This window comes from Neovison vison, chromosome 5, assembly GCF_020171115.1.
Source record: "Neovison vison isolate M4711 chromosome 5, ASM_NN_V1, whole genome shotgun sequence".
NCBI classification, from domain to species: domain Eukaryota; kingdom Metazoa; phylum Chordata; class Mammalia; order Carnivora; family Mustelidae; genus Neogale; species Neogale vison.
In genome coordinates this window covers 73,396,608-73,422,258 of record NC_058095.1, presented here as the reverse complement: position 1 = coordinate 73,422,258, position 25,651 = coordinate 73,396,608, and positions in this window count along the sequence as shown.

The following is a 25,651-nucleotide window of genomic DNA, read 5'->3' as shown; positions in this document are numbered from 1 at the left end:
TATCCTGTCTGGTTCAATCTACTTCTCTGGGGACATCTGTCTATCGGTCTGAGTGGAGGTATTTGCTCAGCTTGTGTCAAATCATTGATGGTCACAAAGTGTGTTTGTGCCCAAAGTGGCCCTCAACATCGGCGGGGCCTCATGGGCCACACTGGTTTCTCCTACACTGAACGTTGGACAACATGTGAACCACAAGGTTTCTGGGCATGGGGAAGGAGGAATTCTGATTTCTGCATCACGTTCACCCCTGGGCAGTGATTGGAGATAAGGTCTAGGTTCTGAAGCCCGAAAACCGAGGTTGGGAAGAGAAAATGACTTAAGACCCTGGCGGTTCCGATGTGCTCATTGTGTGGCCAGCTGTCTGGGTGTCAGTCGGAACGTCTGGGTTCAGGCAGTGTCAGACGGGGCATTAGTGTCCAAGGTAGACTCTATTATTGGGGAACAGACGAGTGCCGTGCAGGTTGATCCTCATTTGGGATTTCTATGTAGCCCCATAGGGCAACGTTTTTCTTCTGCAGGGCAGGGACAACGCTGCATTGTGTCTCTGGAATTCCCAAACTGAAGGGCTTGTGGGCCAGGAGTGTGAGGACGGAAGTCTGAGAACAAAAGCTAGGCTTAGGTTTTGAGGCGAGGGCACGGCAAGCACACTCTCCGAGTTGAATCGAGGTCTTGTGCATCTGAAGTCAGGGTGAGGATCAGGCATTGGTCTGGTTGGAGCTTCTGTCCATGACTGCCCCTTGATGAAGGGGGATGGTCTCACGAGGCCACGGAGCATTTCCCATGATGGGAGTTGTGAGATACTCCAAACCGCAAGGATTCCTTCAGCGTGACAGTTGAGTCCTATTGTATGGCTCCAGGAAGTCCCATATGGAACGACTCCAGAGCAGGTATGTTCGAATGGATACCTGGGCAGTCTTCCTGCCATTCCAATTGTCTCCTAGCGACAATTCAGGTTCAATCTGCTGGTTCTGGGGTGCAACCAAGGGGGCTGAGTCGAAATGGAATCTCCTTAGAATGGGTCATACTGTGGGTCTGAGTCCATGGAAACCTAGGAAAGGGGTGGTGGCTACTGTGCCGTGAAGGATTCTCCTAATGGGAGGTATTGACACAGCTTCGATGAGCAAGTTTGCCATGTGGAGATGACATTTTTTCTGACTGGTGCCTCAGGAAATGCCCATATGCAGGTATTAGAAACCAGGCCTCTTAGAAGAGATGCCTGGATGTCAAAGCAATGGTTCTGATTAGGGCCTAGGGGCCTATCCGTTTCAATCTGCTTCTCTGAGAATGTCTCTCTATGGGTCTGAGTGTAGGTAGTTGCTCAGCTTGTGTCAGATCGCACCTGTAAGTGCCGGGTGGTCTACACTATTGGGATGGCCTCATCGACTTTGGAGGTTTCTCCTAATCTGTATGGTCGAGGCCAATGGAATGGGCAGAATTCCCTTGGAGAGGGCAGGTCCAGTCCTGAGTTGTGGCTCCAGAGGCCCCAGCCTGGAGGGTGTGTGGACCAGGGCTATGGGGACCCAATTCTGAAAACAAACTCTGCTTAGGTTTGGGGATGTAGGTATGGGAGGACTGATCTACAGACCATGAGGAGTACTCTTCAGGATATGAACAAAGGGCGAGTATGAGGCGCTTGTTCAGGCTTTTGTCTCTGGATTTTGTGTCAACTGTGGCCGTGGAATGTCGGGGTGGCCTGAAGGAACATGGACAAGACTTTCTCTCTGGGTATTTGGCCCGATCCCATGTGTTTGGGTCATTCTGTGGATGGGAGGAGTCCTTTCTGTATTTTTTTTTTTTTTACTTCATGTGTCCCACCAAAGTGGGATTCCAGAGCAGAGCCCTGAGTAAGGGGTGACTAGACTTCTCTAACTCTGGTTGAGATTGGGGGACTAGGGGCCTGGCAAGCCCCATATGTGGGTTCTTGTTCCAGTCACTGAGAGGGTTTAGTTGAGGATAGGGCTCACCCTAAGGGTCACAATGTGTGTTTGTACAAATTGCGGCCCTCAGGCATAGGTGGGGCCTCATGGGCCATGCTGCTTTCTCCTACAACGAACATTGAACAACATGCCAACCCCAAGGTTTCTGGTCATAGGGAAGGAGGAGTTCTGATTTCTGCATCACATTCACCACTGGGCAGTGAATGGAGGTAAGGTCAAGGTTCTGAAGCCCGAAAACCGAGGTTGGGTAGAGATGAAGACCTAAGGCCATTGTGGGTGAAATGTGCTCAGTGTACGGCCAGCTGTCTGGGTGTCGGACAAGAGGTCTGGGCTCAGGCTGTGTCAGACAGGGCTTTAGTGCACAGGCTAGACTGTATCATTGGGGTACGGTCAAGGGGCATGCAGGTTGTTCCTCATTTGGCGTTTCTGCTTATCCCTATTGGTCAATGTTTTTTGTTCTGGACGGTATGCAGAGTACTGCATTGTGTCTCCAGAACTGACAAACTGGAGGACTTGTGGCCAGGATTGTGGGGACGGAAGTCTGAGAACACAAGCTAGGCTTAGGTTTCGGGGTGAGGACACGGCAGGCACACTCTGAAGAGCTGAATCGAGATCCCGTGCTTATGAAGTCAGGGCGAGGATCAGACTTTGGATCAGGATGGAGTTTCTGTCCATGATGGCCCATTCATGAAGGTGAGGGGGCATCATGAGGCAATGCAGGTTTTCCCAACGTGGGATTGTGTGATGCTCCAAACTGCAAGGATTCCTTCTGTGGGACAATCAAGAGCTGTTGGATGGATCCAGGGCGTCCCATAAGGAAGTTCCCTAGAGCAGGGTTCTAACGATGGTTGGCCGGGCAGCCCAACTCGCATTCCAACTGTCTCCTAACGACAAGGCAGGTTCAATCTGCTGGCTCTGGGGAGCAACCAAGGGGGCTGAGTTGAAATAGACTCTCCTGAGGATCAGTCATAATGTGGGATTGTGACCATGGAGAGCTTGGAATGAGGCCGTGGTGCCGGTGCCCTGGAAGATTCTCCTAACCAGGGATATTTCCACAGCTCCAAAGAGCACGTTTCCATGTGGAGATGAGATTTGTTCTGATTGTTGCCTTAGGAGCCCCCAAAAGATAGTATTGAAAACCAGGCATCTGAGGAGAGATGCCTGGAACCCAAAGCAATGGATCCGATTAGGGCCTAGGATCCTGTCCGCTTCAGTCTTCTTCTCTGGGAACATCTGTCTAGGTTTCTGAGTGGAGTTCGTTGCTCAGCTTGTGTCAGATTGCCCCTGTTTGTCCCGGGAGGCCTACACTATTGGGATGGTCGGAGACTTTGGAGATTCTCCTAATCTGTAGGTTTTAGCCAATGGAATAGGCAGAATTCCCTTGGAGAGGGCAGGCACAGTCCTTAGATGTGGTCCCAGCTGTCTGTTTGTCAGTCGGGAAGTCCAGGCTCAGACTGTGTCAAACAGGGCATTTTTTCCCAGGGTAGACTGTCTAATTGGGGTACAGTCAAGTGGCATGCAGATTGATCCTCATTTGGAGTTTCTGGGTAGCCCCATAGGGCAACGTTTTTCTTCTGGAGGGCAGGCAGAGTGCTGCATTGTGGCTCCAGGATTCCCAAGCTGGAGTGCCTTTGGTCCAGGAGAGTGAGGACAGAAGTCTGAGAACACAAGCTAGGCTTAGGTTTCAGGGTGAGGTTACGACAGGCACACTCTGCAGAGCTGAATTGAGATCCCGTGCATCTGAAGTCAGGGTGAGCATCAGACGTTGGCTCAGGTTGGAGTTTCTGGCCCCTTAATAAAGGTAGGGGGCATCTCGAAGCCATGGATGTTTCCCCGTGATGGGAGTTGTGAGATGCTCCAACCCACAAGTATTCCTTCTGTGGGACAGTCAAGACCTGTTGGAAGGCTCCAGGACGTCCCATATGGAACGACACCAGAGGAGGGGGTCTAAGGATTGATGCCTGGAGAGCCTGCCTCACATTCCAGTTATCTCCTAGTGACAAGGCAGGTTTGATATGCTGGCTCTGGGGGAGCAATCGAGGAGGATGAGTTGAAATGTACTCTCCTACGGAATGGACATAATGTGGGTTTGTGTCCATGGAGACCTTGGAATAAGGCTGTGCCTATGGGTACCTGAAGGTTTCTCCTAACTGGAGGTTTTTACACAGCTCTGAAGGATAAGTTTCCCATGTGGAGACGAGATTTGTTCTGATTGGTACCTCTGGAAACCCCCATAGGCTGGTATTGGAAACCAGTCCTCTGAGGAGAGATGCCTAGAAACAAAAACAATGGAACCGATTATGGTCTAGGGGCCTGTCCAGTTCAATCTTCTTCTCTGGGGTATCTGTCTATGGGTCTGAGTTGAGGTCGTTGCTCAGCTTGTGACAGATCGCCCCTCTTTGTCCTGGGCGTCCTACACTATTGGGATGGCCTCGGGGACTTTGGAGGTTTCTCCTAATCTGTTGGATTTTGTGCAGTGGAATGGGCAGAATTTCCTTGGAGAGGGCAGGCACAGTCCTGAGTTGTGGCACCAGGGGCCCCAGTCTGGAGGGTGTGTGGGCCAGGAATGTGGGGACAAATGTCTGAAAGCACAAACTCGGCTTAGGTATGGGGACGTAGGTATGTCAGGCCCGATCAACAGACCGTGGGGAGAAGTTTTCGGGCCCTGAACAAAGGGCAAGTTTGAGGCGATTACTCAGGATTTTGCTTCTGGACTTTGTGTCAGCGGTAGCCATGGAATATCGGGCTGGCCTCATGGGCCATGGACGAGTCTTTCTCTCTGGAGATTTGGACTGATCCCAAGTGGTTGGGGTCATTCTGTGTTTGGGAGGAGTCCCACCTCAGGAGTCCCACCAAAGAGGGATTCTGAGCCAAGCCCTGAGTAGGGGTGACAAGATATCTTGACATCTGGTTAAGATTGGGTGACTAGGAGCATGGAAAGCCCCATATGTGGGTTCTTGGTCCAGCCACTGAGAGACATTACTTGAGGACAGGGCTCACACTGAGGGTCCCAGTATGTGTTTGTGCCCATCGTGACACTCAAGCATGAGCGGGGCCTCGTGGGCCACTCTGGTTTCTCCTACACTGACGTTGGACAACATGCCAACCACAAGGCTTCTGGCCATGGGGAAGGAGAAGTTCTGATTTCTGTATCACGTTCACCCCTGGGCAGTGAGTGGAGATAAGGTCCAAGTTCTGATGCCTGAAAATCGAGGTTGGGAAGGGATGACGAGCTAAGGCCATGGCAGGTCCAATGTGCTCAGTGTGCGGTCAGCTGTCTGGGTGTCGGTCACGAGGTCCTAGTTCAGGCTGTGTCAGTCAGTGCATTACTGCCTATGCTGGACTGTATAATTGGGGTACAGTCGAGTGGTGTGCAGATTGACCCTCATATGTGGTTTCTTGGTAGCCCCATTGGGCAACGTTTTTCTTCTGGAAGGCAGGCAGAATGCTGCATTGTGGCTCTGGAATTCGCAAACTGGAGGGATTGTGGGCCAGAAATGTGAGGAAAGATGTCTGAGAACACATGCTAGGCTTAGGTTTCAGGGCGAGGGCATGGCAGACATGCTCGGCAGAGCTGAATTGAGCTCTCGTGCATCTGAAGTCAGGGCGAGGATCAGACGATGGCTCAGGTTGGAGTTTCTTTCCATGATAGCCCCTAATGAAAGTGGGCGTAAATCACGAGGCAATGGAGGTTTTCCCATGGTGGGATTGTCTGATGCTCCAAACCGCAAGGATTCCTTCTGTGGGACAGTCGAGACCTGTTGGACAGATTCAGGACGTCCCTTTAGGAACTTCTCAGGAGCAGGGTTCTAACGATGGATGCCTGGCCAGCCCAACTCGCATTCCAACTGTCTCCTAGTGACAAGGCACGATTGGTCTGCTAGCTCCGGGGTTGCAACCGAGGGGGATAATTGAAATGTACTCTCCTGAAAATACATCATAATGTGAGTTTGTGTCCATAAAGACCTTGGAATGGGGCAGTGGCACCGGCGCCCTGAAGGATTTGCCTATCCGGAAGTATTGACACAGCTCCAAAGAGCAAGTTTCCCATGTGGAGAAGAGGTTTGTTCTGATTGGTGCCTCAGGAACCCCCATAAGCTGGTATTGGAAACTGGGCCTCTGAGGAGAGATGCCTGAAAACAAAGCAATAGATCTGATTAGGGGCTAGGGGCCTATACCCTTAAATCTTCTTCTCTGGGAACATCTGTCTATGGATCTGAGTGGAGGTCGTTGCTCAGCTTGCATCAGATCGCCCCTCTTTCTCCTGGGAGGCCTACACTATTGGGATTGTCTTGGGGTCTTTGGAGGTTTCTCATAATCTGTAAGGTTGTGACCAATGGAATGGGCAGGATTCCCTTGGAGAGGGCAGGCACAGTCCTGAGGTGTGGTCCCAGCTGTCTGGTTGTTGGTGGGGAGGTCTGAGCTCAGACTGTGTCAGACAGCATATGAGTGGCCAGGGTAGATTATACAATTGGGGTTCAGTCGAGTTGCGGGCAGATTGATCCTCATTTGGGGTTTCTGGGTAGCCCCATAGGGCAACATTTCTCTTCTGGAGGGCAGGCAGAGTGCTGTACTGTGGCCCCAGAATTCCCAAACTGGAGGGCTTGTGGCCCCGGAGTGTGAGGATGGAAGTTTGAGAACACAAGCTAGGTGTAGGTTTCTGTGCGAGGGAATGTCAGGCACACTCTGCTGAGCTGAATCTAGATCTCGTGGGTATGAGGTTGGTGCAAGGATCAGACTTTTGCTCAGATTGGGGTTTCTATCTTTTTCTCCCCTTCACGAAGGGGTGGCCACATCATGAGGCCATGGTGGTTTTACCAAGATGGGAGTAGTGAGATGCTCCAATCCCAAGGATTCCTTCTGCGGGACAGTGGAGACCTTTCGGATGGCTCTGGGACGTCCATTACAGAACAACACCAGAGCAGGGTTCTAAGGATGAAATCCTGGGCAGCCTGCCTCGCATTCCAATTATCTGCTTGTGATAAGGCAGGTTTGACCACTTGCTCTGGGGGAGCAAATGAGGGGGCTGAGTTGAAATGGGCTTTCCTGATGATGGGTCATAATGTGAGTGTGTGTCCATGGAGACCTTGGAATGGGGCAGTGGCTCCGTGTACCTGAAGGTTTCTTCTAAATGGAGGTTTTGACACAGCTGCAAAGAGTAAGTTTCCCGTGTGGAGACCAGATTTGTTTTGATTGATATCCCCGGGAACCCACATATGCTGGTATTGGAAACCAGGCCTCTGAGGAGATATGCCTGGAAACAAAAGCAATGGATCTGATTAGGGCCTAGGTGCCTGTCTGTTTCAATCTTCTTCTCGGGGATATCTGTCTATGAGTCTGAATGGAGGTAGTTGCGCAGCTTGTGACAGATCACCCCTGTTTGTCCTGGGCGGTCAACACTACTGGGATGGCCTTGGGGACTTTGGGGGTTTCTCCTAATCTGTCGGGTTGTGTCCAAAGGAATGAGAAGATTTCCCTTGGAGAGGGCAGGCTCAGTCCTGAAGTGTGGCTCCATGGGCCCCAGACTGGAGGGTTTGTGGGACAGGACTGTGTGGACAGAAGTCTGAAAACACAAACTCGACTTAGGTTTGGGGACTGATTTACAGACATTGAGGAGAATTTTTCAGGCTATGGTCAATGGGCGAATGTGAGGAGCTTTTTCAGGATTTTGTCTCCAGATTTTGTATCAACGGTGGTCGTGGAATATTGGGCTGGCCTCATTGGCCATGGACGAGTTCTTTACTCTGGGGATTGGGTCCAATTCCAAGTGTTTGGGGCCATTCTTTGGATGGTAGGAGTCCTTTCTTTCTTTTTTTTTTTTTTTTTACCTCATGTCTCCCACCAAAGAGGGATTCTTGAGAAGAGCTCTGAGTAGGGGTGACTAGACTACTCGAGCTCTGATTAAGATTGGGGGATTAGGGGCATCGCAAGCCCCATATGCGGGCTCTTGGTCCAGCTCCTGAGAGGTGTTACTTGAGGATAGGGCTCAAGATGAGGGTCTCAATGTGTGTTTGTGCCCATCGCGGCCCTCAAGCATGGCCATGGCCTCATGGGCCACGCTGGTTTCTCCTACACTGAACATTGGCCAACATGCCAACCAGAGGGTTTCTGGTCATAGGGAAGGAGGAGTTCGGATTTCTGCATCACATACACCACTTGGCAGTGAGTGGTTATAAGGTCTAAGTTCTGAAGCCTGGAAACCCAGGTTGGGAAGAGATGACGACCTAAGGACATGGCATCTCCGATGTGTTCAGTGTGCGGCCAGCGGTCTGGCTGTTGGTTGGGAGGTCCAGGTTCAGGCTGTATAATTGGGGCAGTAGTGCCCAGGCTAGACTGTATAATTGGGGTACAGTCGAGTGGCATGCAGGTTGATCCTCATTTGGGGTTTCTGCGTAGCCCCATAGGGCAAAGTTTTTCCTCTGGAGGGCAGGTAGAGTGCTGCATTGTGTGCCCAGAATTCCCAAGCTGGAGTGCTTTTGGTCCAGAAGAGTAAGGACGGAAGTCTGAGAACACAAGCTAGGCTTAGGTTTCTGGGAGAGGTCACGGCAGGCACACTCTGCAGATCTGAATCGAGATCTTGTGCATCTGAAGTCAGGGCAAGGAATAGACGTTGCCTCAGTTTGGAGTTTCTGTCCATGATGTTCCCTACATGAAGGTGGGGGCATCACGGGGCCATGGAGGTTGTCCCACGTTGTGAGTGTGTGATGATGCAAAGCACAAGGATTCCTTCTGCGGGACAGTCGAGACCTGTCGGATGGATCAAAGTCGCCCCATAAGGAACATCTCCAGTGCGGTGTTCCCACTATGGATGCCTGGGCAGCCCAACTCGCATTCCAATTGTATCCTAGCGACATGGCAGATTCGATCTGCTGGCTCTGGGGGAAAAACCGAGGGGGCGGAGTTGAAATGAACTCTCCTGAGGAGGGGTCACAATGTGATTTTGTGACCATGGAGAACTTGGAATGGGGTGGTGGCTCCAGGGACCTGAAAGTTTATCCTAACTAGAGGTTTTGACACAGCTCCAAAGACCAAGTTTCCCATGTGGAGACGAGATTTGTTCTGATTGTTACCTCTGAAAACCCCCACATGCTGGTATTGGAAACCAGGCCTCTGAGGAGAGATGCCTGGAAACCAAAGCAATGGATCCGATTAGGGCCTAGGGTCCTGTCTGGTTCAATCTTCTCTGGAAACATCTGTCTATGGTATGAGTGGATGTAATTGCTCAGCTGGTGACAGACCACCCCAGTTTTTGCATCACGTTCACCCCTTGGCGGGGTTTGGAGTTAAGGTCTATGTTCTGAAGCCTGAAAAGCTAGGTTGGGAAGAGATGACGAGCTAAGGCCATGGCGGGTCCGATGTGCTCAGTGTGTGGTCAGCTGTCTGGGTGTTGGTCAGGAGGTCCGGGCTCAGGCTGTGTCTGACAGTGCATTAGTGCCCAGGTTATACTATATAATTTGGGTACAGTCATGTGCCATGTAGGTCTATCCTCATTTGGGATGTCTGGGAAGCTCCATAAGGCAACATTTTTCTTCTGGAGGGAAGACTGAGTGCTGCATTGTGGGTCCGGAGTTGTCAAACTTGAGGGCTTGGAGGACACGAGTGTGAGGACAGAAGTCTGAATACACGAGGTAGACTTAGGTTTCAGGGCGAGAGCACGGCAGGCACACCCTGCAATGCTGAATCGAGATCTCGTGCATCTGGAGTCAGAGCGATGATCAGATGTAGGCTCAGGTCGATGTGTCTCCACATGATGGAAACGTTGCCCTATGGGTCGACCCAGAAACCTCAAATGAGGATCAACCTGCATGCCTCTAGACTGTACCCCTATTATACAGTCCAGCCTGTGCACTAATACCCTGTCTGACAGCCTGAGCCCAGACCTCCCGACTGACTCCCAGAGAGTTAGCAGCACACTGAGCACATCGTACCCACCATGGCCTTTGGTCCTCATCCCTTCCCAACCTCGGTTTTCAGGCTTCAGAACCTAGACTTTATCTCCACTCACTGCCAGGGTGGAACATGATGCAGAAATCAGAACTCCTCCGTCCCCATGGCAAGAAACCTTGCAGTTGGCATGTTGTCTAACATTCAGTGTAGTAAAAACGAGCATTCACCATGAGGCCCCACCCATGCTTGAATGCTGCAAGGGCATAAACATGCATTGTGACCCTCAGCGTGAGTCCTGTCTCCTAGTCAGTCCTCTCTGTGGCAGGACCATAGACGTCATAATGGGCTTGCCATGCCCCTAGGGCCTAACTTTTAACCAGATTTCTGGTTGTACTGTCGCCCTTCCCCAGGGATCTTCTCTGGAGTCCCTCTTTTGGAGGGACACCTGAGATAACAAAACAGAAAGGACTCTTCCATCCAACAGATTAACCCAAAACTCTTGGGATCAGGCCAAATCCACAGAGACGAAAACTTGACCATGGCTAATGAGGCTTCTCCAACATTCCACGGCCATCGGTGACACAAAATCCAGAGACAAAAGCCTGCGCAAGCGCCTCACTCTCGCCCTTTCTTCATATCCCAAAGAGTTCTCCCCATGGTCTGTAGATCGGGCCTGCCATACCTACGTCCCCAAACCTAAGCTGAGTTTGTGTTTTCAGACTTCTGTCCCCACAGTTCCTGGACACACAGTCTCCAGGCTGAGGCCCCTGGAGCCACACATCAGGACTGTGCCTGCCCATACCACGGGAATTCTGGCCATTGTCCACAATCCTACAAATTAGGAGAAACCTCCAAAGTCCCCGAGGCCATCCCAATAGTGTATGCCGCCTGGACACACTGGGGCAGTCTGTCACCAGCTGAGCAATTACATCCACTCATACCATAGACAGATGTTTCCAGAGAAGATTGAACCGGACAGGACCCTAGGCCCTAATCGGATCCATTGCTTTGGTTTGCAGGCATCTCTCCTCAGAGGCCTGGTTTCCAATACCAGCATACTGGGGTTTCCTGAGGCACCAATCAGAGCAAATCTCGTCTCCACATGGGAAACTTGGTCTTTGGAGCTGTGTCAAAACCTCTAGCTAGGAGAACCCTTCAGGGCCATGGTGCCGCCCCATTCCAAGGTCTCCATGGACACAAACCGACATTATGACCATTCTGCAAGAGAGTACATTTCAACTAAGGGCCCGGTTGCTCCCCCAGAGCCAGCATATCGACCCTGCCTTGTCATTAGGAGTCAGTTGAAATGTGAGGAGTGCTCTCCAGTGATCCATCCTTAGAACCCTGCTCTGTAGAAGTTCCTTATGGACTTCCTGGATCCATCAAACAGGTCTCAACTATCCCGCAGAAGGAATCCTTGTGGTTTGGAGCATCACACATTCCTACCCTGGGAAAACCTCCAGGGCCTTGTGATGCCTCCCCACACACCTTCATGAAGGACCATCATGGGAAGAAACTCCAAACTGAGCCAACATCTGATCCTTGCCCTGACGTTAGATGCACGAGATCTCGATTCAGCTCTGCAGAGGGAGCCTGCCGTGCCCTTGCCCGAAACATAAGCCTAGCTTGTGTTCTCAGACGTCCGTCCTCACACTCATGGCCCACAAGCGCTCCAGTTTGGGAATTCTGGAGACACGGTGTAGCACTCTGCCTGCCCTCCAGAAGTAAAACTTTGCCTTATGGTGCTACCCAGGAACCCCAAATGAGGATCAACATGCACAACACTTGAATGTACCCCAATTATACAGTCTACCCTGGGCACCAATGCCCTGTCTGACAAAGCCTGAGCCCGGACCGGGGGACAGACACCCAGACAGCTGGCTGCACACTGAGGACATCAGACCCGCCATGGCCTGGGTCATCATCTCTTCCCCTCCTCGGTTTTCGGGATTCAGAATCTAGACCTTATCTCCACTCACTGCCCAGGGGTGAACGTGATGCAGAAATCAGAACTCTTCCTTCCCCATGGCAAGAAACCTTGTGGTTGGCATGTTGTCCAATGTTCAGTGTAGGAGAAACCAGCGTGGCCAATGAGGCCCTGCCCATACTTGAGGACCGTAATGGTCACAAACACACATTGGGACCCTCAGTGTGAGCCCTGTCCTCAAGTAAAGCCTCTCAGTGGCTTGGTCAAGAGCATGCATATGGGGCTTGCAATGACCCTAGTCCCCCAATCGTAACCAGAGTTCGAGATGTCTAGTCACCCCTACTCAGGGCTCTGCTCTGTTACCCGTCATTGGGGGCATCTGAGGTTAAAAACAAAACAAAACAAAACAAAACAGAAAGGACTCCTCCCATCCACAGAATACCCCAACCACTTGGGATTGGTCCAAATCTGCAGAGAGAAAGACTCATACATGACCCATGAGGCCACCCCGATATTTCAAGTCCACCATTAACACAAAGTTCAGAGACAAAAGCCTGATCAAGCGTCTCATACTCGCCCTTTGTTTGTAGCCCGAAAAATTCTCATGGTCTGTAGATTGGGCCTGCCATACCTACATCCCCAAAACTAAGCCGAGTTTGTGTTTTCAGACTTCTGTCCCGACAGCCCTGTCCCACACACTTTCCAGGCTGGGTGTGTGGAGCCACACCAGGAGCCTCTGGAGCCACACCTCAGGACTGTGCCTGCCCTCTCCAAGGGAATCGTGACAATTGCATTGACCACACTACAGATTAGGAGAAACCTCCAAAGTCCCTGAGGCCATCCCAATAGTGTAGACCACGCAGGACAAACAGAGACAATGTGACAAGTTGAACAACTACCTCCACTCAGACCCATAGACAGATATCCCCAAAGAATATTGAACCGCACAGGCACCAAGGCCCTAATAGATCCATTGCTTTTCTTTCCAGACATCTGTCCTCAGAGACCTGGTTTCCAATACGAGCATATAGGGCATTCCTGAGGTACCAATCAGAACAAATCTCGTCTCCACATGGGAAACTTGTCCTTTGGAGCTGTGTCAAAACCTCCAGTTAGGACAAATATTCAGGTCCCTGGAGCCACTGCCCCATTCCAAGTTATCCATGGAGACAATCCCACATTATGACCCATCCTCAGGAGAGTCCATTTCAACTCAACCCCCTCGGTTACTCCCCCAAAGCCAGCAGATCGAACCTGCTTGTCTGTAGGAGAAAATTGGAATGGGAGGCGGGTTATTCAGGCATCATCCTTAGACCCCTGCTCTGGCATCATTCTGTATGGGATGTCCTGGAGCCACCCAACAGGTCTCAACTGTCCCGCAGAAGGAGTCCTTGCAGATTGAATCATCTCACAACTCCCATCGTGGTAAAACTTCCATGGCCACATAATACCCCCCATCTTCATGAAGGTGGATCATGGACAGAAACTCCAACATGAGCCAACATCTGATCCCTTCACCTTAACTTCAAATGCACTAGATCTCAGTTCAGCTCTTCAGAGTGAGTCTGCCATGCCCTCGCCCCAACACATAAGCCTAGCTTCTGTTCTCAGACTTCCGTCCTCACTCTCCTGGACCACACGCCCTCCAGTTTGGGAATTCCGGAGCCACAATGTGGCTCTCTGCCTGTCCTCTGGAAGATAAACGAACACTTCTGGGGCTACCCAGAAATGCCAAATGAGGATCCACCTGCATGAAAGTCGACTGTACCCCAATTATACAGTCTACCCTGGGCCCTAATGCCCTGTCTGGCACAACCTGAGCCTGGGCCTCTAGATCGCTCCCCAGACAGCTGGGACCACACCTCAGGACTGTGCCTGCCCTCTACAAGGGAATTCTGCCTATTCCAATGGCCACAACCCTACAGAATAGGAGAAACCTCCAAAGTCCCCGAGACCATCCCAGTAGTCTAGGCCGCCCAGGACTAATAGGGGCGATCTGACACAAACTGAGCAATGACCTCCACTCAGAACCATGCACAGATGCACCCAGAGAAGACTGAAGCGTACAGGTCCCTAGACACGAATCGGATACGTTGCTTTGGATTCCAGGTATCTCTCTTCAGATGCCTGGTTTTTAATACCAGTTTATGGGGGTTCCTGAGGCACCAGTCAGAACAAATCTTATCTCCAAATGGGAATCTTGCTTTTGGGAATTGTGTCAAAACCTCCAGTTAGAAGAATCCTTCAGGGTCCCGGAGCCACTGCCCCATTCGAAGGTCTCAATGGACACAGACTCACATTATGACCCATCCTCAGGAGAGTCTATTTCAACTCAGCAACCTCGGTTGCTCCCCCAGAATTGCAGATCAATCCTGCCTTGTAGCTAGGAGAAATTTGGAATGTGAGGTGGGCTGCCCAGGCACCCATCGTTAGAACCCTGCTCTGTAGAAGTTCCTTATGGGACGTCATGGATCCATCCAACAGGTTTCGACTGTTCTGCAGATGGAATCCCTGTGATTTGGAGCATCACACACTTGCACCATGGGAAAACCTGCATGGCCTCGTGATTTCCCCCTACCTTCATAAAGGGGCCAAGAGATAGCCCTGACCAGTCAGTTTGATTCTCGATGCGTGGCACGAAATAAAGCTTTGCTTGACCTTCGCTTTGTATCAGTCCTGCTTCTTTGATTATGGACCCTAACAAACCAATTTGCAGGTTTTCCACGAAAGGACTGGGGAGAGATGCCTGAATAACAAGGATGGGTAGAGATGATGGACTTGAGTCATTACCTGTCTCACATGCTGGGTATGGGCCCCACTCTCTAGGAGGAGGGCACTAGGTCGGGGCTCAGCCTCTGACATACAATGAACTAGTGGCCAAAGCAGCCTATAAATTGGGGTTCCCTCGAGGGCCAAGCAGATTGATCCTCAAATGGGGTTTTGGGACAGACTCACCAGGCACTTCTTCTATTTATCGGGATGGCAGAATGCTGTGATGTGGCTGCAGAATTCACTTCACTTCACATGGAATTTCTTGCTGATGGGTCTCAATGCTAGTTTGTTACCAGGGAGATCTTAGAATGTGCTGGTGGCTAAGGGGCCATGCAGGATTCTCGCACCTTGAGGGATTGACACAGGTCGAAGGGCACAGTTTCCTTCTAGGGACAGGAGATATTCTGTTGTGTGGCTCAGGGAACACATGTTGTATCCTAAGTTGGTATTCCAGAACATGCCTCTGAGGACAGATGCCTGAAAACCTAATCTAGGGTTCCAATGAGGTCCTAGGGGCATGTCAGTTTCAATCTTCTGACTCAGGACCATTGACTTGGGTTTCTGCCTTGATGGAGGTGATCAGGGTGTTATAGACGTGCATTTGCATCCATACCGGCCTACAATATTGGGATGGGCTCAGGGGCCTTGCAGGTTTCTCCTAAACTGGAGGGTTTGGGCATATGAGACACCAACAGTTTCCTTGGGGTTGGACGCACAGCCATCTGTTGTGGCTGAAGAGACCCCATCCTGAAGGGCATGTGAGCCTTGGTTTAGGGAGAGAAGTCTGCAAATATGAACTCAGGTTAGGGTTAGTGGCGAGGTGATTGCAGGCACAATGCATAGAACTGGAGGACAACAGATCAGGAACTGTAATTAGGGTGACTTGAAAGTGGTAGTACAGGCTTTAATATCTGGATTGTGTGTCCAGGATGGCCTCAGAATGCAGGTGTGGTCTCATGGGTCCATGAGAGAATTTTCCTCTCTAAAGATCCCAGTTGCTCCCAATACTTTGGTGGCTTTTTGGTGGAAGGGAAGAGTAACGGTTTCCAACTTAGGGGTTCCCCAAAATAGGGATTTCAAAGAGGAACTCTGGGTCTGGGCGCTTGGAAAATCCCAGCAAGGGTTAGTATTTGGTCCTAGGGGTGTACCAGGCCTTCAATGCCCGATCCTGGTGCTGGAACTGAGAGGGTTGGCTTGAAAGCATGCTCAAGCTGAGTGTCACAGTGCCTGTTTGTGCCCATGGCGGCCCTCATAGTGGGCGTGGTCTCATTGGCCATGCAGGTGGCTCCCCCTCTGAGAGTTGGAAACCCATCCCAAAAGCCACGTTTCCTGCCTTGGGGAAATAGGAGTTCTCTATTGTGCTTCAGGTTCCCCCATTGGCAGGGATTTCAGCAAAGGTCTCGGGACAGATGCCTGAATACTAAGGATGGGTAGAGATGACGGACCTGGGACATGGACTGTCTAACATGCTGGATATGGGTCCGGTTCTCTGAGTGACTGACAGGAGGTCGTGGCTCAGGCTCTGTCAGACACAGAACTAATGGTCAGGGTAGCCTATAAATCGAGGCAGCCTATAAATTCCTTGAGGGCTGAGCAGATTGAACCTCATGTGGGATTTCCTGGCAATCTCTCCAGGCACTACTTCTTTATATGGGGAAGGTAGTATGCTGCAGAGTGGCTCCAGAATTCCCTATCAAGAGGGCTTGACGACCAGTAGGGTGAGGGTGTAATTTTAAACATACCCTACGGTTAATTCAGTGCCAAAAAAGGCAGTTCCAATGTGCAGCAGCTGATTCTGAGATATCCAGCACCTGAGTAAGGGCCGATGTCAGATGTTTGCTCACACTGAAGTTTATGTCTATGATGACCAACAAATGGAGGGGTGGCGTCAAATGGCCATGGAGGATTTCCGAACCTGAGGCTTCTGAGATGCTCCAAAGAGCAACATTTCCTTGTACTGGACAGGTGGAGACTGGTTTGTTTGCTCCACGGTCCTCCATGTGGAAAGTTTGGGTAGCAGAGCTCTACCACATGGATGCCTTTAATGCATACCTCCATTGACCATTGCAGCAGAGGAACATGGCAGGTTCATTATGATGGCTCTAGGGCAAGTACCAAGGCCTTGAGTTGAGAGGTAATCGCTTGCAGATGGGTCAAAATGCTGTTTTGTTACCAGAACTTAGAATGTGCTGGTGGCTAAGGGGCCGTGCAGGATTCTCCCACCTGGAGAGTTTGACACAGGTCTAAGAGCATGGTTTCCTTATGGGGATAGGAGATGTTGTGTTGTGTGGCTCAGCGATCACATGTTGTATCATACATTGGTATTCTAGAACAGACATCTGAGGACTGATGCCTGAAAACCTAATCTAGGGTTCCAATGAGGTCCTAGGAGCATGCCAGGTTCAATCTTCTTACTCAGGACCATTGATTCTGGTGTCTGCCTGGATGGAGGTGATCAGGGTGTTTCAGACTGCGCATTTGCATCCTGAGCGGCCTCCAGTATTGGGGTGGGCTCAGTGGCCTTGCAGGTTTCTCCTGATCTGGAGGGTTTGGGCAACTGTGACAGGAAAATTTTCCTTGGGAATGGCAGGCACAGTCCTTGTGGATCCAGAGACCCAATCCTAGAGGGCATGTGAGGTCTGGTTTTGGTAGATAATTCTGCAAACAGAAACTCAGGTTACAGTTAGTGGTGAGGTGATCGCATGCCCAAGCATGAACCTGGAGGACAGCTTGTCAGGAACTGTAATTATGGTGACTCGAAGGCGGCAGCACAGGCTTTTCTATCTGGATTGTGGGCCCACGATGGCTCGGAATGCAGGTGTGGTCTCATGTATCCATGGGAGATTTTTCTTCTTTAAGGATCCCAGCGGTTCCCAATACTTTGTTGGCTTTTTCAGGGAAAGGAAGAATGCTGCTTTCCATCTTAGGGGTGTCCCAAAACAGGGATTCCAGAGACAGACTCTGGGTTGGGCATATGCAAAATCCCACGAAGTGTTAGGATTCGGGCCTAGGGGCGTACCAGTCCTTCAGAACTAAATCATGGTGGTGCAACTAAAAGGGCTGGCTTGAAAGCATGCTCAGGCTGAGGGTCTACATGCCTGTTTGTGCCCAGGGGGGCCCGCCAAGAGTGGGCGTGGTCTCATTGGCCATGCAGCTGGCTCCTACTCTGAGGATTGGAAACCCATCCCAAAAGCCATGTTTCCTGCCTTGGGGAAATAGGAGTTCTCTATTGTGCCCAAGGTTCCCCTATTGGCTTGGATTCCAGCACAGGTCTGGGTACAGATGCCTGAATACAAGGATGGGTAGGGAGGACAGACATTGGCCATGGTCGGTCTTACATGCTGGATATGGGCCCAACTCTCTGGGTGGCTGAAATGAGGTCGGGGCTCAGGCTTTCTCAGACACAGCACTAGTGGCCAGTGAACCTATGGGGTTCCTTCAAGGGTCACACAGACAGATCCTCATGTGGGATTTCCTGGCAGTCTCTCAGGCAATTCTTGTTTCTATGGGGAAGGCAGAATGCTGCATGCTGGCTCCAGAATTCTCTATCAAGGGCATGGTGAAGAGTAGGGTGAGAATGGAATTGTAAATGGAAGACACGGTTAAATTCAGTGCCAGGCCGAAGACAGTTCTAATGTGCATCGTCTTATTTGAGATATCCAGCATGTGAGAAAGGGCGGATGTCACATGTTTGCTTGCACTGGAATTTGTCTCTATCATGAGCAATAAATGGAAAGGTGTCGTAAAGAGGCCCTGGAGGATTTCCCAAACTGAGGCTTTTGAGATGCTCCAAACAGCAAGGTTTCCATCCACTGGACAGGTGGAGTCTGATTTGATTGCTCCAGGGTCCCCCATGTGAAAATTTTGGGCAGCAGAGCTCTGCCGCATGGATGCCTGGAAAGCACATCTCCATGGACCATGCAGCTTAGGAGCATATCAGGTTTATTCTGGTGGCTCTGTGACGAAGTACCAAGGACTTGAGTTGACATGGAATCTCTAACAAAGGGATCACCATGCTGGTTTGTTACAAGGGAGATCTTAGAATGTGTGGTGGCTAAGGTGCCATGCAGGATTCTCCTACCCTGAGGCATTGACACAGGTCCAAGAGCACGGTTTCCTTCTAGGGGCAGGAGTTTTTATGTTGTGTAGCTCAGGGACCACATATTGTATTATAAGTTTTTATTCCAGAACAGGCCTCTGAGGACAGATTCCTGAAAAACTAATTGGAGTTCCAATGAGTTACTAGGGGTGTGTCAGATTCAATCTTCAGACTCAGAAACATTGGCTTGGATGTCTGTCTGGATGTAGGGAATCAGGGTGTTTCAGACTGCGCATTTGTGTCCAGAGCAGCCTCCAATATTGGGGTGGGCTCAGGGGCTTTGCAGGTTTCTCCTAATCTGGAGGGTTTGTGCAACTGTGATGGCCAAAGTTTCCTTGGGGATGGAGACACAGTCCTATGGTGTGGCTCCAGAGACCAGATTCTGGAGGGCATGTGAGCCAGGGTTTTGAGTGAGAAGTCTGCCAACACAAAATTGGGTTAGGGTTAGAGGCGATGTGATCACAAGCCCAGTGCGTAGACCTGGAGGACAGATTGTCAGGAATTGTAATTGGGGTGACTCTAGGCAGTAGCTCAGGATTTTATATCTGGATGGTGTGTCCTCAAAGGCCTCGGAATGCAGGTGTTGTCTCATGAATACATGAGAGATATTTCCTCTCAAAGGATCCTCGCAGTTCCCGATAGTTTGGTGGCTTTTTCCGGAAAGGGAAGAGTGCTGATTTCCATCTTAGGGGTGTCCCAAAACAGGGATTCCAGAGAGGGGCTCTGTGTCTGTGCGCCTGGGTAATCCAACCAAGGTTTAGGATTTGGTCCTAGGGGCGCCCAAGGCCTGCAATGAGGTATCCTGGTGGTGTAACTGAGAGGTCTTGTTTGAAAGCATGCTCAGTTTTAGGGTCACAATGCCGGTTTGTGCCCAGGGCGGCTCTCAGGAGTGGGTGTGGTCTCATTGGCCATGCAGCTGGCTCCCACTTTGAGCGTTGGACACTCATCCCAACAGCCAGGTTTCCTGCCATGGGGAAGGAGGAGTTCTCCATTGTGCTTCAGGTTCCCCTATTGGCAGGGATTCCAGCAAAGGTCTGGGGACAAATGCCTGAAAAACATGGATGTGTAGAGATGATTAGCTTGGGCCATTGACGGTCTTACATGCTGGATTTGGGTCCCTCTCTCAGGAAGGCTGACATTAGGTCGGGGCTCAGGCTCTGTCAGACACAGAGCTAGTGGCCAGTGCAGTCTATAAATCAGGGTTCCCTCAAAGCAGGAGTAGATTGAGCCTCATGTGGGATTCCTGGGCAGACTCACGAGGCACTTCTTCTTTTTATGGGGAAGGTGGAATGCTGCGTTGTGGCCCCAGAATTCCCTATCAAGTGGGCTTGGGGACCAGAAGGGTGAGGATGGAATTGTAAACACAAGCTACAGTTAAATTCAATGCCAGACAGAAGGCAGTTCCAATGGGCTGCTTCTTATGCGAGATATCCAGCATGTGAGTAAGGGTGGATGTCATATGTTTGCTCACACTTGAGTTTGTGTCTATGATGACCAACAAATGGAAGGTTGGCATCCAGAGGCCATGGAGGATTTCCCGTGCTGAGGCTTGTGAGATGCTCCAAACAGCAAGATTTCTTTCTAATGGAAAGTTGGAGTTTGGCGTGTTAGCTCCAGGGTCCCCCACATGGAAATTTTGGGTAACAGAGCTCTTCCGCATGGATGCCCAGAACGCGTATCTCAATGGGCCTCTCAGTTGAGGAACATGGCACTTTGGTTCTGGTGGCTTTGGGGTGAAGTGCCAAGGCCTTTAATTGACATGGAATGTCTTGCATAGATTTGTTATCATGGAGATCTTAGGCTGTGCTGGTGGCTAAAGTGCCATTCCGGAGTCTCCTAACTTCAGGGTTTGACACAGGTCCAAGAGCACATTTTCCTTCTGGGGACAGGAGTTTTTGTGCTGTGTAACTTAGGGACCACATGTTGTATCATAAGTTGGTATTCCAGAACAGGCCTCTGAGGACAGATGCATGAAAACCTAATTGGGTTCCAATGAGGTCCTAGGGGCATGTGTGTTTCAATCTTCAGACTCTGGACCATTGACTTGATTGTCTGCTAGATGTAGGGACTAAGGGTGTTGTAGACTACGCATTTGTGTCTAGAGCAGCCTCCATTATTGGATGGGCTCAGGGGCCTTGCAGGTTTTTCTAATCTGGAGGGTTTGGGCAAGTGGTTTGGGCAAAGTTTCCTTGGGTATGGCAGGAAAAGTCCTGTGGTGTGGCTCCAGAGACACCATCCTGGAGAGAATGTGATCCATGGTTTGAGAGAGAAGTCTGCAAACACAAACTAGGGTTAGGGTTAGTGGCGATGTGATCACAGACCCAGTGCATAGACCTGGAGGACAGTTCATCAGGAACTGTGATTAAGGTGATGCGAGGCAGTAGCACAAGTTTTTATATTTGGACTCTTGTCCCAGATGGCCTCGGAATACAGATATTTTCTCATGGGTACATGGGAGATTTTTCCTCTCTTAGGATACTAGCAGCTCCCAATAATTTGGTGGCTTTTTTGGGGAAATGAAGAGTGCTGTTTTCCACTTAGGGGTGAACCAAAACATGGATTCCAGAAACAGGCTCTGGGTCTGGGTCCCTGGATTATCCCAACAAGGGTTAGTATTTGTGATTACGGGTATACCAGGCCTTCAATGCGGGATCCTGGTGGTGCAACTGAGAGGTCTTGTTTGAAAACATGCTCAGGCTGAGGGTCACAATGCTTGTTCGTGCCCAGGCCAGCTCCCATGAGTGACTGTGGCCTCATGGGCCACGCAGCTTGTTCACACTCGGACAGTGAACATCCATGCCAACAACAAGGTTTCTTGCCATCCGGAAGGAGGAGTACTCCTGAGCTTCAGTTTCCCCCATAGGCAGGGATTTGAGCTATGGTCTAGGGAGAGATGCCTGAATATCCATGTTGAGTGGATATGACAGCTTCATGCCACAACAGGTCCCACCTGCAGAATATGGGGCCCACTGTCTGCATGGCTGAATGGAAGTTGTGGCTCAGGCTGTGTGAGACAGAGCCTAAGTGCCCACAGAGGCCTATGATATTTAAGATTCTGTCAAGGGTCATGCAGGGGCATCCTCATGTGGGTTTTCTTGAAAACTCACCAGGCACTTCTTTCTGTGGGACAGGCAGAATGCTGCATTGTGGCTCCAGAATTCCCTATCAAGAGGCCTTAGGGACCAGGAGGGTGAGGATGGAATGATAAACACAAAATACAGTACAATCCAGTGCCAATCAGAAGGCTGATTTGAGCTATCCAGCACCTGAGTAAGGACAGATGTCAGATGTTTGCTCACACTGTAGTTTGTGTCAATGATGACCGACAAATGAGGGGTGGCACAAGAGGCCATGAAGGATTTCCCATGCTGTGACTTGTGAGATGCTCCAAACAGCAAGGTTTCCTTTTACTGGACATGGGGATTTTGGTTTGTTTGCTCCAGGGTCCCCCATATGGAAAGTTAGGGTAGTAGAGCTTTCCCGTATGGATGCCTGGAAAGCGCAACTCCATTGACCACTGAAGATGAGAATCATGGCAAGTTCGATCTGGTGGCTCTGGGTTAAAGTTCCTTCTGGCCTGAGTTGACATGGAGTTTCATGCTGTTGGATCACAATGCTGGTTTGTGTCCAGGGAGATGTTAGAATGTTGGGGTGGTCAGGGGCCCATGCAGGATTCTCCTACATGAGTCTTGAACAAAGCTACCAAGAGCAAGGTATCATTCTGGGGATAGGATGGGGTTCTGTAGTGTAGCTCAGGGACCACATGTTGGTATATAAGTTGGTTTTGAAGAACAGACCTCTGGGGCTGGCACCTGAAAATCTAATTTAGGGTATCTATGAAGTCCTAGGGGCATGTCAGGTCAAATCTTCTTACTCAGGGCCTTTGACTTGGATGTCTGCCTGGAGGCAGGCACTCATTTTATGTCAGAATGTGCATTTCGGTCCAGTGCCTCCTTCGAAATTGACGTGGGCTCAGGGGCATTTACTTTGCTCTTAATCTTCAGGGTTTGGGCAACAGTGAAGAGTAGAGTCTCCTTCGGGAAGGTTGGCACAATCATCTGGTGTTGCACCAGAGTCCCCATCCTAAAGGGCATGTGGAACAGGGATTTGGGGACAGATCTACAAACAAGAACTAGGGTTATGGTGAGGGCCTGGGTGATCACAGGTCTGATCTGCAGGCCCTGAAGGCAGCTCATAGTGTAATGAAATTAAGGTGTTATGGAGGTGGTAATGCAGGATATTTTGTGTGGATTCTGTGTCCAGGACGGTCGCAAAATATAGGGGTGGCTTCATGGGGCCACGGGAGATTCTTTGTCTCTCAGTATTCCACCCAACTACCAAGAGCTTGGTATCTCTGAGGGAAGGGAAGACTGCTGTTTTCAGTCTCAGGGGAACCAGAAAAGATAGATTCCGGAGACAGTTTCTGGGTCTGGGTGCCTGGAAAACACCAACAAGGGAGAGGATTTGGCCATAGCATCCTGTTAGGCCTGCTCTGCTGACTCCTGGTGCAGCTACTGAGTGGGTTTGTTTGAAAGCAGGATCATGCTGAGGGTCACAGTGCCTGTTTGTGCCCAGGGCGTCTCCCATGAGTGACCGTGGTCTCAAGGCCCATGCAGCTGGTTCCCACTCTGAGGGTTGGACACCCATTTCACAGGCCAGATTTCCTGCCATCGGAAAGGAGGAGAATGTTTGTGCCTCAAGTTCTCCCATAGGAAGGGATTTGAGCTAAGTTCTGGGGACAGATGCCTGAATAACCAGGTTGAGCAGAGATGATGGTTTCAGGCCACGGAAGGCCCACCTGCAAGATATGGGGCCCAATGTCCAGGTGGCTGCAGGGAGGTCGTGGATCAGGCTATGTTAGACAGAGCTTTAGTGCCCATGGTGACCTATGATATTAGGGTGTTGTCGAGGGCCATGCAGGTGGATCCTAATGTGGGGGATTTGGGCAGACTCACCAGGTACTTCTTCTTTCTTTGGGGCAGACAAAATGCTGCATTGTGCCCCCAGAATTCCCTATTAAGAGGGCTTGGGGACAAGTAGGGTGAGGATGGAATTGTAAACACAAGCTACGGTTAAATTCAGTGCCAAGCAGTAGGCAGTACCAATATGCAGCCGCTGATTCGAGAGATCCAGCAAGTGAGACAGGGCAGTTGTCCAATATTTGTTCACACTGGAGATTGTGTCTATGATGATCAACAAATGGAGGGGTGGCATCAAGAGGCCATGGAGGATATCCTACGCTGAGGCTTGTGAGATGCTCCAAAGAGCAAAGTTTCCTTCTGCTGGACAGGTGGAATCTGATTTGTTTGCTCCAGGTTCCCCCATGTGGAAATTCTGGGTAGCAAAGCTCTCCGACATGGATGCCTAGAAAGCACACCGCCAGTCTTCATTACAGCTGAGTAACATGGCAGGTTTATTTTGGTGGCTCTGATGTGAAGTACCAAGGCTGATGAGTTAACATGGAATCTTTTTCAAATGGGTCACACTGCTGGTTTGTTACCAGGGAGATCTTAGAATGTGCTAGTGGCTAAGGTGCGGTACAGGATTCTCCTCTTCTGAGGGTTTGGCACAGGTCGAAGAGCACAGTTTCCTTCTGGGGACAGGAAATGTTCTGTTGTGTGGCTCAAGGACCACATGTTGTATCCTAAGTTGGCTTTCCAGAACTGGCCCCTGAGGAAAGATGCCTGAAAACCTAATCAAGGGTTCCAGTGAGTTCCAAGGGTATGTCAGGTTCAATCTTCTGACTCAGGACCATTAACGTGTCTGTCTAGCTGAATGTAGCTTATCAGGGTGTTTCAGACTGTGCAATTGCTTCCAGAGCAGCCGCCAAAATTGTGGTGGGCTCAGGGGCCTTGCAGGTTTCTCTTAATCTGTACGGTTTGGGCAACTGTGATAGGCACAGTTTCCTTGGGGAACTCAGCCACAGTCCTATGGTTCACCTTGAGTGACCACATTCTGGAGGGGATGTGAGCCATGGTTTTGGGAGAGAAGTCTGCAAACAAATACAGGTTCAGGTTAGTCGCGAGGCGATCGCAGGCCAAATGCATAGACCTGGGTGTCAGCTCGTCAGGAACTGTAATTAGTGTGACTGGAAGATGGTATCACAGACGTTTCTATCTGGATTATGTGTCCAGAATGACCTCGGAATGTAGGTGAGGTCTCATGGGTCCATGGGAGACTTTTCCTCTCTAAGGATCCTGGCGGCTCCCCTTAGTTTGGTGGCTTTTTCTCAGAAGATACGAGTGCTGTTTTCCATCTTAGAGGTGGCCCAAAACAGGGATTCCAGAGACAGGCTCTGGGTCTGGGATCCTGGAAAATCCCACCAAAGGTTAGGGTTTGGGCCTAGGTGCATACCAGGCCTGCAATGCGGGAACCTTGTGGTGGAACTGGGAGGGTTTGTTTGAAAACATATTCAGGTGAGGATCCCAATGCCTGTTTGTACTCCGGGCAGCCCTCAGGAGTTGACGTGGTCACATTGGCCATGTACCTTTCTCCCACATTGAGGACGAGACCCATCCCAACAGACAGGATTCCTTCCATGGGGAAGGAGTAGTACTCGATAGTGTTTCAGGTTCCCCCACTGGAAGGATTTCAACAAAGTCTGGGGAAAGGTGCCAGAATACCAAGTATGGGTAGAGATGATGGACTTGGGCTATGGCCAGTCCCACATGCTAGATATGGGTCCAGCCCTCTTGGTGACTGACACTAGGTCGGGGTTCAGCCTCTGTCAGACACAACACTAGTGGCCCGGGCAGTCTATAAATCGGGGTTCTGTCCGGGGCCAAGAAGATTGATTCTAATGTGCAGATTCTGGACAGACTCAGCAGGCACTTCTTCTTTCTATGGGGGAGGCAGAATGCTGCATTGTGGCTCCAGAATTCAATATCAAGAGGCTTTGAAGAGCAGTAGAATGAGGATGTAATTGTAAACACAAGCTACTGTACAATTCAGTGCCAAGCGGAACGCAGGTCCAATGTGAAGTGTCTTTTTCTATATATCCAGCACCTGAGTAAGGGTGGATTTCAGATG